Here is a 9214-nt window from a genome sequence, read left to right on the forward strand (position 1 = left end):
CAGTCTCCTTCATTCACTGCACTCCCTCGGGTTCCTCCCGTGCTAGCAAGAGGACCCACCTTCACAAGGTAAGACAGGGAGGGTGCACAGGCAGATCTGAGGCTACAGAGAGAGTCATTTCTGGCCAGCCAGGACTACACAGTAAGACCTTGTCTCAACGAACCAAGCCGACCAAACAAAAGGACGCCAGGCTTCTGAAAGGGAGAGACTCCATGCTGGGAATCCCAGCACTCTGAAGGCAGAGGTGGGTGGATCTGTAAGTTCAAGGCCAGCCTGGTCTATACAGTGAGTTTCAGGACAGCCAGGGCTACATAGAGAAACCTTGTCAGGATTGGGGAGGACAGAGACAAAACCCTCAGGACACTTTGCCCCCCAGCTCTCTGGGCTATTGCACCTCAGAGCCTTTGCCCTTATTCCCTCTGCATCTGCATGAGTGACAGCATTTTCTCTCCTTTCCTTCAGGTCCCCAAAGCCAGCTCCTCCAGAAGGTCCTCCTCTAGTCTTGAGCTCTCACTGTGTCTGTGGCACCTGTCACTTCCTGGCAGCCCATGTGCTTACCAGCCCTCCCCTTCCGGGCACACCAAGACAGGCTCTTGTCTACTCTCGCGGCCATGTTCCTGGCACTTGGACTACTGCTAGGTGCACAGTTGGTCTAGGACTGTTACTGATCTGCGAGTGATTATCACCCTTTATCAATCACTGTTCCAGGTGAACCTCAAGATCACAAGATCACAGTATGAATGCACTGTCAGGGTGGGTCACCCACCTACCGAGACAAACACACGGCCCTGTACTGACAGGTTACTCACATTGAACGGAAGGCTGATTTGTTTCCCCCTTGACACAAGCAAGTTCCTTACCCCAGGCGAGGAGGGAATCACGTCCTTTTACCTCTGACTCTCCAGCACCAAGAGCCTGACACGTGAGGATAGGGATGGAGCTTGGCTGCTGAGCCTGTCTGATCACTTACGGACTGGGCTCCTGTCTGTCCTAGCAACTGGCCCTATGTACTGAACTCTAGCTGAACTGTCCCTTACCAGGGAGAGCAGAGAGGCACCTGATAGGCAGGATGGAGAGGAGCAGTGTGCTGGCACAGGTAGAATATTTCTGTTGGGATCACATGACAACACAGGCTAGAGAGGAAGTCGTTAGACAGGCATCAAGCACCACTTTCTCTGGTTCTCATAAGCCTAGGCAGTGGATAGCAGATGAAGAAAGAGAACCAGGCTTGCTGACTCCCAGTGCAGTGCTCACCCAGGGATAGGCGGTATAACATCATTTTGTGAGCGCAGTCTCAATCAATCCACGGAGGCAAGACAGCCTGCAGGGCTCCAACTACCCAGGCTCATTGGACTCTCAGAGAGATGTCTGGCCACGTGGTCATGAAGTCTAGGCTCCAGGGAGACCAGCAATGGCCCCTGCATGATACCAGATGAGAGCGAGGAGACCCCATCCCCCACATTCAAATCCTTGAGACTAGAGCTACATTCAAAGGGAGAGAGGGCCAGAGCCGGGCCCACACTGCTGAGCAGAAAGCTGGGCTGCAGATCCTGGATTAGCTATACGCTGGGTGCTCTTAACGAGCCCTTGCCTTTCTAAGCCTCTGCTCTTCCTCTCTTACTGGTATAAGCAATGCCCGTGGCTCAGGTGAGCTGCAAGAACATGAGCTGCACATGGACAAGTGTTCTGCTTTCAGGGGTAGAAGAAGCCAGGGTTCACAATGAAGCAGAGAAGACAACAGGGAAGTTCTGAAACGCAAGGGGAGACTCATGTCTACCTGAACAGCTTGGCCTTCTCTGCAGCCATGACTGTCACGGACTTGGGCTCAACAGAAGTACAACAAGGGTACAGAAGCCTCCTGCTGGAATGGCATTGCCTGGCACCTCTGCAAACTCAGGCCAGCTCCATGCCAGGCCCTAGGGAGGCAAGGACTTCAGGGTCAATAAGGCAGCTTACCCTACTCTAGATCAGGGCAGCCAGCGTTCTGGGGCCTGGAGACCCGACCCATGCACAAGGTACAGGGGCTGGTGAGATGGCTGAGGAGGGAGAAATCAAGAGGATAAGCAGTAAACCGGTCAGACTTTCACCCCAAACTCAATGATCTACCACGGAGGCTCCACTTGGGGCTGAGAAGATGTTCTCAGCCATGGACTAGTCGTGTCTTTGTGCCAGGTACTTAATCCCTCACGTAGTTCTTCATCTAGGAAGTGGAACTCACCACCATTTCCATCTGGAAGGGCTGTTCTAAGCAGCCAAGAGCTCAAAATAGTCGGCTAAGGGCACCATCCCATCTCTGCACACCTCACCTCTAGCCCGAAATAGACTGCCAGCATCAGAGCACAGCTGCAGAGGAACGAGAGGCCAGGAGACCTGAGCCCTGCTCACAGGCGCTACAACATAAACGCCCAGCTCCTGCCAGCTTTTCAGGCTAAGCCTGCAAGAGCCACAGAGTGCATGGAGGGGCCTACAGGAAGCAAAAACCTTCAAGAGGGCCCAAGGAACCAGCTCCTTGTAACCTGTAAGACCACAAAACTACCTTATAGGAACCAAACCTACAGGTCACGAGAGCTCTACTCTCCTGGACGGACGTAGGATGCCTGGGCCCTGGGTAGTGGAGCATGGGATCACAGGCCATGTTCTGAAAACTTTCCACACACTGAGCTCCAGAATGGTGGTAGACATGGGGAGAGGCCTGCCTGAGACCTTTCCCTGTCCTTCCCCCACCTCACCACCCCGGGGGGGGGGAATGGGGACGGTAATCGGACTGAGCAGAGAGGAGACTTGAGCATGACCAGAGAAGGAAACTCAGAGTCGAAAAAAGGTTAGGGGGTTTGTTTTGGTTTTTCAGACAAGGTCTCTCTACATAGCCCTGGCTGTCCTGGAGCTGAAAAGCTGAGCTCTGGTTTTTGTCCCCCTGGGAAACAGACAGGAAGTGTGGGAGACAAGAGCTGGAGTTTGCTGTCAGCTTCTCACTCTTCTCTATGCTCTCAGGCAGACCACGGGCCCACTCTGAAGCTCTGGCCCCTCTAAGACCCACAGCAATACAGACAAACCCTGGGGTGAGGCAGGGGCCAGCTGCCACCCTGACAAAGAGGAATGGAGCCCTGCTGGGTCTGGCCTAAGGTCTCTGCTCAAGTCCAGCATGCACTGACTTGTGGAGGAGGTGGGGACAAGACAGTGTACCCTCTAGCTAGAGACTGCCACCAAAAGGCAGAATTACCAGCAAGCCTCAGGCACTTAGCCTCAGCAGAGCCACCACGAGGTAGGCACTATTTCTGGTTTCCAGTAGACCCACAGTGGGCTCAGAGTTTAAGAATTTTCTCAAATGACACAGGCAGGAAGCAAATGAGCGAGTACTTGATCCCAGGACTGCTCAGTTGTGGAGACCAAGCTTTGACATCATGCCGGGCGTGGTCACGGTTTCCTGTTGAGACCCTGGTCTTCTGGAATGAGGACCAGGCTAGAGGCTGGGATCCCTTCAGGCAAGCGTGGAGGCCCAAGGGTCCCAGCCAGGATAAGAGCTGCCTCCCTGCCTTCTTGCTTGCCAGCAGCCAACCCGTAAGTGTGTGCATGAGCTCAGGAAGGAGATAGGGAGGCCTTTGCCAGCGCTGGCTTCCGCCTGGTGCTGCATTAACTTGTAAGGACCACAGATTACAGAGGAAGGGGACCTATGCCTCCCTGACGCAGGACAAAGAAGATGCTGGCGGCATCCAGACTGGAGAAGCAGCCACCATGGGGCATGACACAGAGTCGGAAACCTGGGCGGGGAGGGGTGTTCTTTCTAATCAGCTCAGTGTCCCCGTTTCCTCAAGAGATGGAGATGCTGGTGGCTCTGAGGGGCATTCACTGAAGGCCTGAACTTTTGCAGCTGCCCACTGACCTAGGCTTTGTCACCTTTCTACCACAGATGAAGGAAACTGAGGCTCACAGAGGCTCAGGACCACCCAGTTGGTAGGGCCAAGCTGGATTGAAGACCAAGAAGTGATCCAGGCATAGCTGACGCTCACCCGCCAACATGTTTCTTAGTTCCTCATTTGCACCAACAGGAAAATGTTCTGGGTGACAGCTTCTCAATGATCCAGAGACAGTCACTTCAGATTGTCCACAGGAACAAGTGGGGCTTCAGCGTGATAAGGGCAACAAAAGGGGAGCCAAAGATCCTGAATCCAGGTTGCCATGACTCCCTGTTTTTCAGAGGTGACATGGGCCCTGGTACTCTACTCAGTCCCTGCTCCCTCACCAACCCCCTCCCCCGAAAGGATTCAGAGTCATCCAGTCTCACCACCTTCCTAAGGAGGTTAGCTACCCTCTCTAAATTTTGGGGTCCTCATTTACAAATTGAGGCTGTCTTTCTCTACCTCACAGGGTGAGGGAGTGGCACCTGAGAGGAGCAGGCAGAACCTAACAGGGAGCGGGGTAAGCTGAGGCTGGACCATGAGCTGCTGGTGCCTACTGCCTATTTCCTATCCCCATTCACTACCACTAGGACAAGTGTCACTCCAAGACCTCACCCTGAAAGCAGATATCAGGGCTCTCCTCAGCCCCCACCCTGGGCCAACAGGGCACTCCCAGACAGGCCTGCCTGGCTCCTTGATTATCATCACCAAAGCCTTTCTTACAAAAGGCTGTGGCCACAAGAGAGGACAGAAGCCAGCGTACAAAGAGCCGTTTCTAAGCTATGTACCTGGTACCGAATGCGGTGGCTAAACACATAGGAGAGTAGGGCCCACCTGGTCTGGTACTGTATAAACCTTATCGTACCAAATGCTTCCTGGCAAAGGGCCCGGAGAGTGAGGCAAAGGCCCAGTGATTTGCTCCAGTCAGGTTCCCCCCCAGGTTCTTGGTCTCAGCCTAGGCTACAGTGTACACAGACCTGGAGGTGCCTGCTTCCCTGTTCTCTTGGAACTATGAGGGCAGAGACTGTGGAGATCAGTCCCTAAGGCAGAAGCTAATAGAATATTCAAAGCCAGGCCTGTGGGGGTCTACCTAAGAGGAAGGGGACGGAAGGCCCAGTTTAACTTCTTTGGTTCAGAAGCCAAGCCCAGGTTGCTGTGATTAAGACAGCTCTCATCCAAATCCTGCACCTCTGTTCTGCCTTCTAAGGGCACAGGCCGCTGAGTATACTCGGTGCCTAAACGTTCCAGATACCACAGTGCCTCTCAACCAGGGATGAGGGGTTGGGATGGCACCTGAAGCTGTGGCCATTTCCTAAAGTGTCACCCATTCCTAAAGTGTCTCTAGCAAGGACTCATACACATAGGATGAGCAGGTCAGAGCAGAGCTCAGGCTTGCAGAGGGAAACCTCTTAGGGAGTTCTCTTGGTCCAGGAAGTAACCGAGTAGGCTCCCACACATCAGAAATCGTTGGCTGGCTCTGGCCACACCACTTGCTGATTTGGGGGTCTTCCTGGGCACAGAGACTGACTATGCACACAGGGTACAGCTGGACAGCAGGCAGTGGGACAGGAAGAATGACTCTCAGTGCTCTATGGATAACTATGGTTGGTAACATTTTTTCTGAAGTGCTGGGGATTATGGTCTTTGCATATGAGACACAGTACCACTGAGCCAAATCCTCAAGGTTGCTAATAACTAATCAAATATTCCAAAATAGAGAATTCTGAGTATTCCTAGTACAAAGAAGTAGTAACTTTTGGAGGTAATATGCCAACAATCCTGATCTGATTAGTATATATTGTATACATGTATCCAGATGTCTGGATTAGTATATATACATTTGTATACAATTAAAACATATTGTATACATGTATACCTGCTGTCTAGCTGTTCCCCCTGCAGTCAGCCTCTGTGCCTTTCCCACTTAACCCTTCTTAGGCTCTGGTAATCACTAGCCTACTCTTGATTTTATAAAATCAACTTTTTAGTTTACATATCCACATTTTATAATTAATTTTTTTAATTTAAAATTTATGCATAAGGGTGTTTGGCTGTATGCCAACAATCCTGATCTGATTAGTATATACTGTATACATGTATCACGACACCACACTGTTCTCATTGGTCACAATTGATACCTTTAGCTTCAGTATCTCAGAGGCAGAAGAAGATGTATTCCTGTGACTTCCAGGCCAGCCTTGTCTACAGAATGAGTTCCAGGCTAACCAAGAGCACACAAAAAGACCCCGTCTAAAGCAGCAAACTGAACATAAACGGCAACAGCCAGCATGTTTTTTTTTTTTAATTTTTTTTAAGACTTTATTACAGATGGTTGTGAGCCACCATGTGGTTGCTGGGATTTGAACTCAGGACCTCTGGAAGAGCAGTCAGTGCTCTTAACCGCTGAGCCATCTCTCCATCCCCGCCAGCATGCTTTTAATGCCAACTTTTTTATTAAATAGTTCACATCACTATAGGAAAAAGCCCAGTAGAACACAATGGTGTTTAATTTTTCTAAAAAAAAATAAAATAAAGTAAAATTCCACAACCCCACCAGGGGGGCAGTTTTTCTGAGTCATAATTTAATATTAAACACTTCACTGTAATAGATTATCTCATTTAAGTCCCACAAAACCCCATGGAGTATAAGAATGCTCAAAGCAGCTTTCTTCATAATTGTCCAAAAAATAAAAAAATAAAAAAAGGAAAGTAACTCAATGCTTATCAACAAGAGGATGAGCCATCCTCAGTGTAACCATACATGTGACCAGCAATAGAGGAAGGAAACCTCAGCAGATATGACACACAAGGAGGAATCTCAAATATGCAGCGGTGTGGAACACAAGAGTCCCCAATACACCAGTCTTTCTTTGTTTTCTTGAAACAGGGTTCTCTGTGCAGTCCTGGCTGTCCTGGAACTCCCTCTGTAGACCAGGCTGGCCTCGAACTCAGAGATCCACTGCCTCTGCCTCCCAAGTGCTGGGACTATACTATTCTTTTTATCTGACATTCAAAGACAGGTGAAACAGCGGGTATGGTGGCAGATGCCACCTGTAATCACAGCACGAGGGAGGAAGAGGCGGGAGGTCAGGAGTCCAAGGCTATCCCCAGCTAGTTGGGAGGCCAGCCTGGGTTACACGTGATCATCTCAACAAACAAACAAACAAACAAACAAACAAACGCCATATAAAACTAGCCAAGAAGATAGATGTTAGAACAGTGGTTACTCCAGGGACCCAGGGGAATATAGACCAGAGCCCACAGGAATCCAGGGTGCACAAAGATGCCCTGGATCTTCGTCTGGGTAGTTCATGTAAATGCACACATCATAAATGGCACATTTAAGGATTTTGTACATAACACACACACAAGGATTATGCATATTTGTTACAGTATATAGGCATGCAACTGCACAATTAAATACACGGAAGGGTGTTAAAGACACCCATGAAGTCAGGCCATCTTTCTACAGTCACAGAGTTCGCACACAGTAGATCTGGTACTCAAATTAAGTCTTAGGGCTGACCCCTGAGACCATCTGCAGAGAAGGATGCCTTGAATCCCCACCTGCAGAACCATCCCGGCCTCTCCATGGGCTGCTTATTCCTCAGTTCTAATGTGGGACCCACTTGCTCCTCCTGCCAGACACTAACTAGCACTGTGGTTCAGCCACTAATGGAACCAGACTCGCCAGAGACTTCAGCACACTGACAACTGCTGTTTTGCCAGTGAGGCCAAACAGGGCCAAAAGTCAGGCCCACACTAAAGCTGGGATCTGCTGGGAGCTATGGCAGGGTGCAAGCTGGCTGGTGCAGACCAGGGTGCCCAGCACATCCAGCACTCATAACAGACCCTGGTCTACAATGTGAAGAGCCAGGCCACACAAGACATAAGCAGCACAGCGGGCCACCAGGCCGGCCTCCGACCTGCATGGCCGGGCACTCCCATTAGGACCTCACTTAGACCTGTTAACCCAGTAAGGCTACATCCTGCCAGCCAGTCTTGCCCACCTCCTGGTACTGGAGGACTCGGCCATTTACAACGGCTTCCATCCTGCTTGGCATTCTCAGCCCAGACCATACTTCCCTCTTCCTCCCTCCCCTAGTCCCCATCCCTGAGGAGAGCTTCCTCCTGCTGCTTGAAGGCAGCTATTTCCTCTCTACTCTTCCCACAACTCCTACACAATCCCTGTCCCAAACCATTTCCTGTGGCTTCCCATCTGATCAATTTCTTAGGAAGCTAATTATCCACAGAGGGAGGGGGCGGAAATCTCTCAGAGCCAAGAACACGGAGAGAAAACTTCATCTCCACTCTCCACCGTCCAGGACAACCTTGGTGTAACACTGACCCACTGTGCTCATGCCTCCCCTAAAATGCCTGCAGTTTCCCCATCCAAAGCAGATCTGTCTTCTACAGATTCTGAGGCCACTCCGAACTAGTTCTAACCCAAATTCAGATCTGCTGCCAACACACTCTAGGTGGCAGCGTCACAGAGACCCATGTGCCTGCACATGGACTGCGCCCTGCGTCACGACAAGCACTTAGTGTTAGCTGTCCTACCTATGTCTCCCACTACATCTGCCCAAGCACTGTAGGTGCTCAGTGGCAAGCTAAAAAGGTGAACTCCAGAGGAACCCTCGCTCCCTCTGCAGAAGAAACAGGAATGGAGGGAGGACAGTCATGCTATCACAGAAAGGCCTCACTAGGGTCAAAAGAATTGAGCCTAACCCCAGTGTTGTCACCCCCAGCTGCTGCCCTTGAGCAAGTCACTTCCGCTCTGGCCTTCTGCTTCCTCCTGTGTAAGATAGGAGAACAGGCCGGGTTCTGTTCAGTTCCCCAGAGCCCTTCTTGCTGGGTGCTCTCTGCCTGCTCATTTCACCTCCCCAGCCCTGCACACAAGGTCCACATAGCTGAAACCAAGAGCTTGGCTGTTCCGAGTCTCCAAACTTCTCCCCATTGCACTCACAGGACTCCCAACTTAGTTTAGCATCTCCCAGGCTCTGAAATCTGACTTGATCCTTACATGGTCTGACAACAGGCTATGAGCACAGAGGGATGTTCAGGTCCTAGAGCTCTGAGGTACCATGCCCTCCCTCAGGACGTGTCTCCTGACTGGCCTGAAGCTGAGTATAGGCCTCTCAGAACCTGGCATCTCGCTCAGCCCCTGCCCCTTGGTGGCTCCCCTAGGCTGGTACTCCAACACCAATGGCCTGGCAAGAGGTGCTTTGTTGGGGAGTTCTGCTCTACTGCCGTTCAGTCCTAGGCTGAGGGACAGATGAGCAGGGATCTGCTTTGCACAGTTCTCTCTGGAGCTAGCT

At 51.1% G+C, this 9214-nt stretch overlaps 1 protein-coding gene across 1 annotated transcript in view; it reads right to left on the minus strand.

Moving 5' to 3' along the window:
* The window catches only part of Slc9a1 (solute carrier family 9 member A1), a 53013-nt gene that overhangs the window by 24115 nt on the left and 19684 nt on the right, over window positions 1-9214 (minus strand). The gene's annotated exons all lie outside the window — the stretch shown is intronic.

This window comes from Rattus rattus, chromosome 1, assembly GCF_011064425.1.
Source record: "Rattus rattus isolate New Zealand chromosome 1, Rrattus_CSIRO_v1, whole genome shotgun sequence".
Lineage (NCBI taxonomy): Eukaryota > Metazoa > Chordata > Mammalia > Rodentia > Muridae > Rattus > Rattus rattus.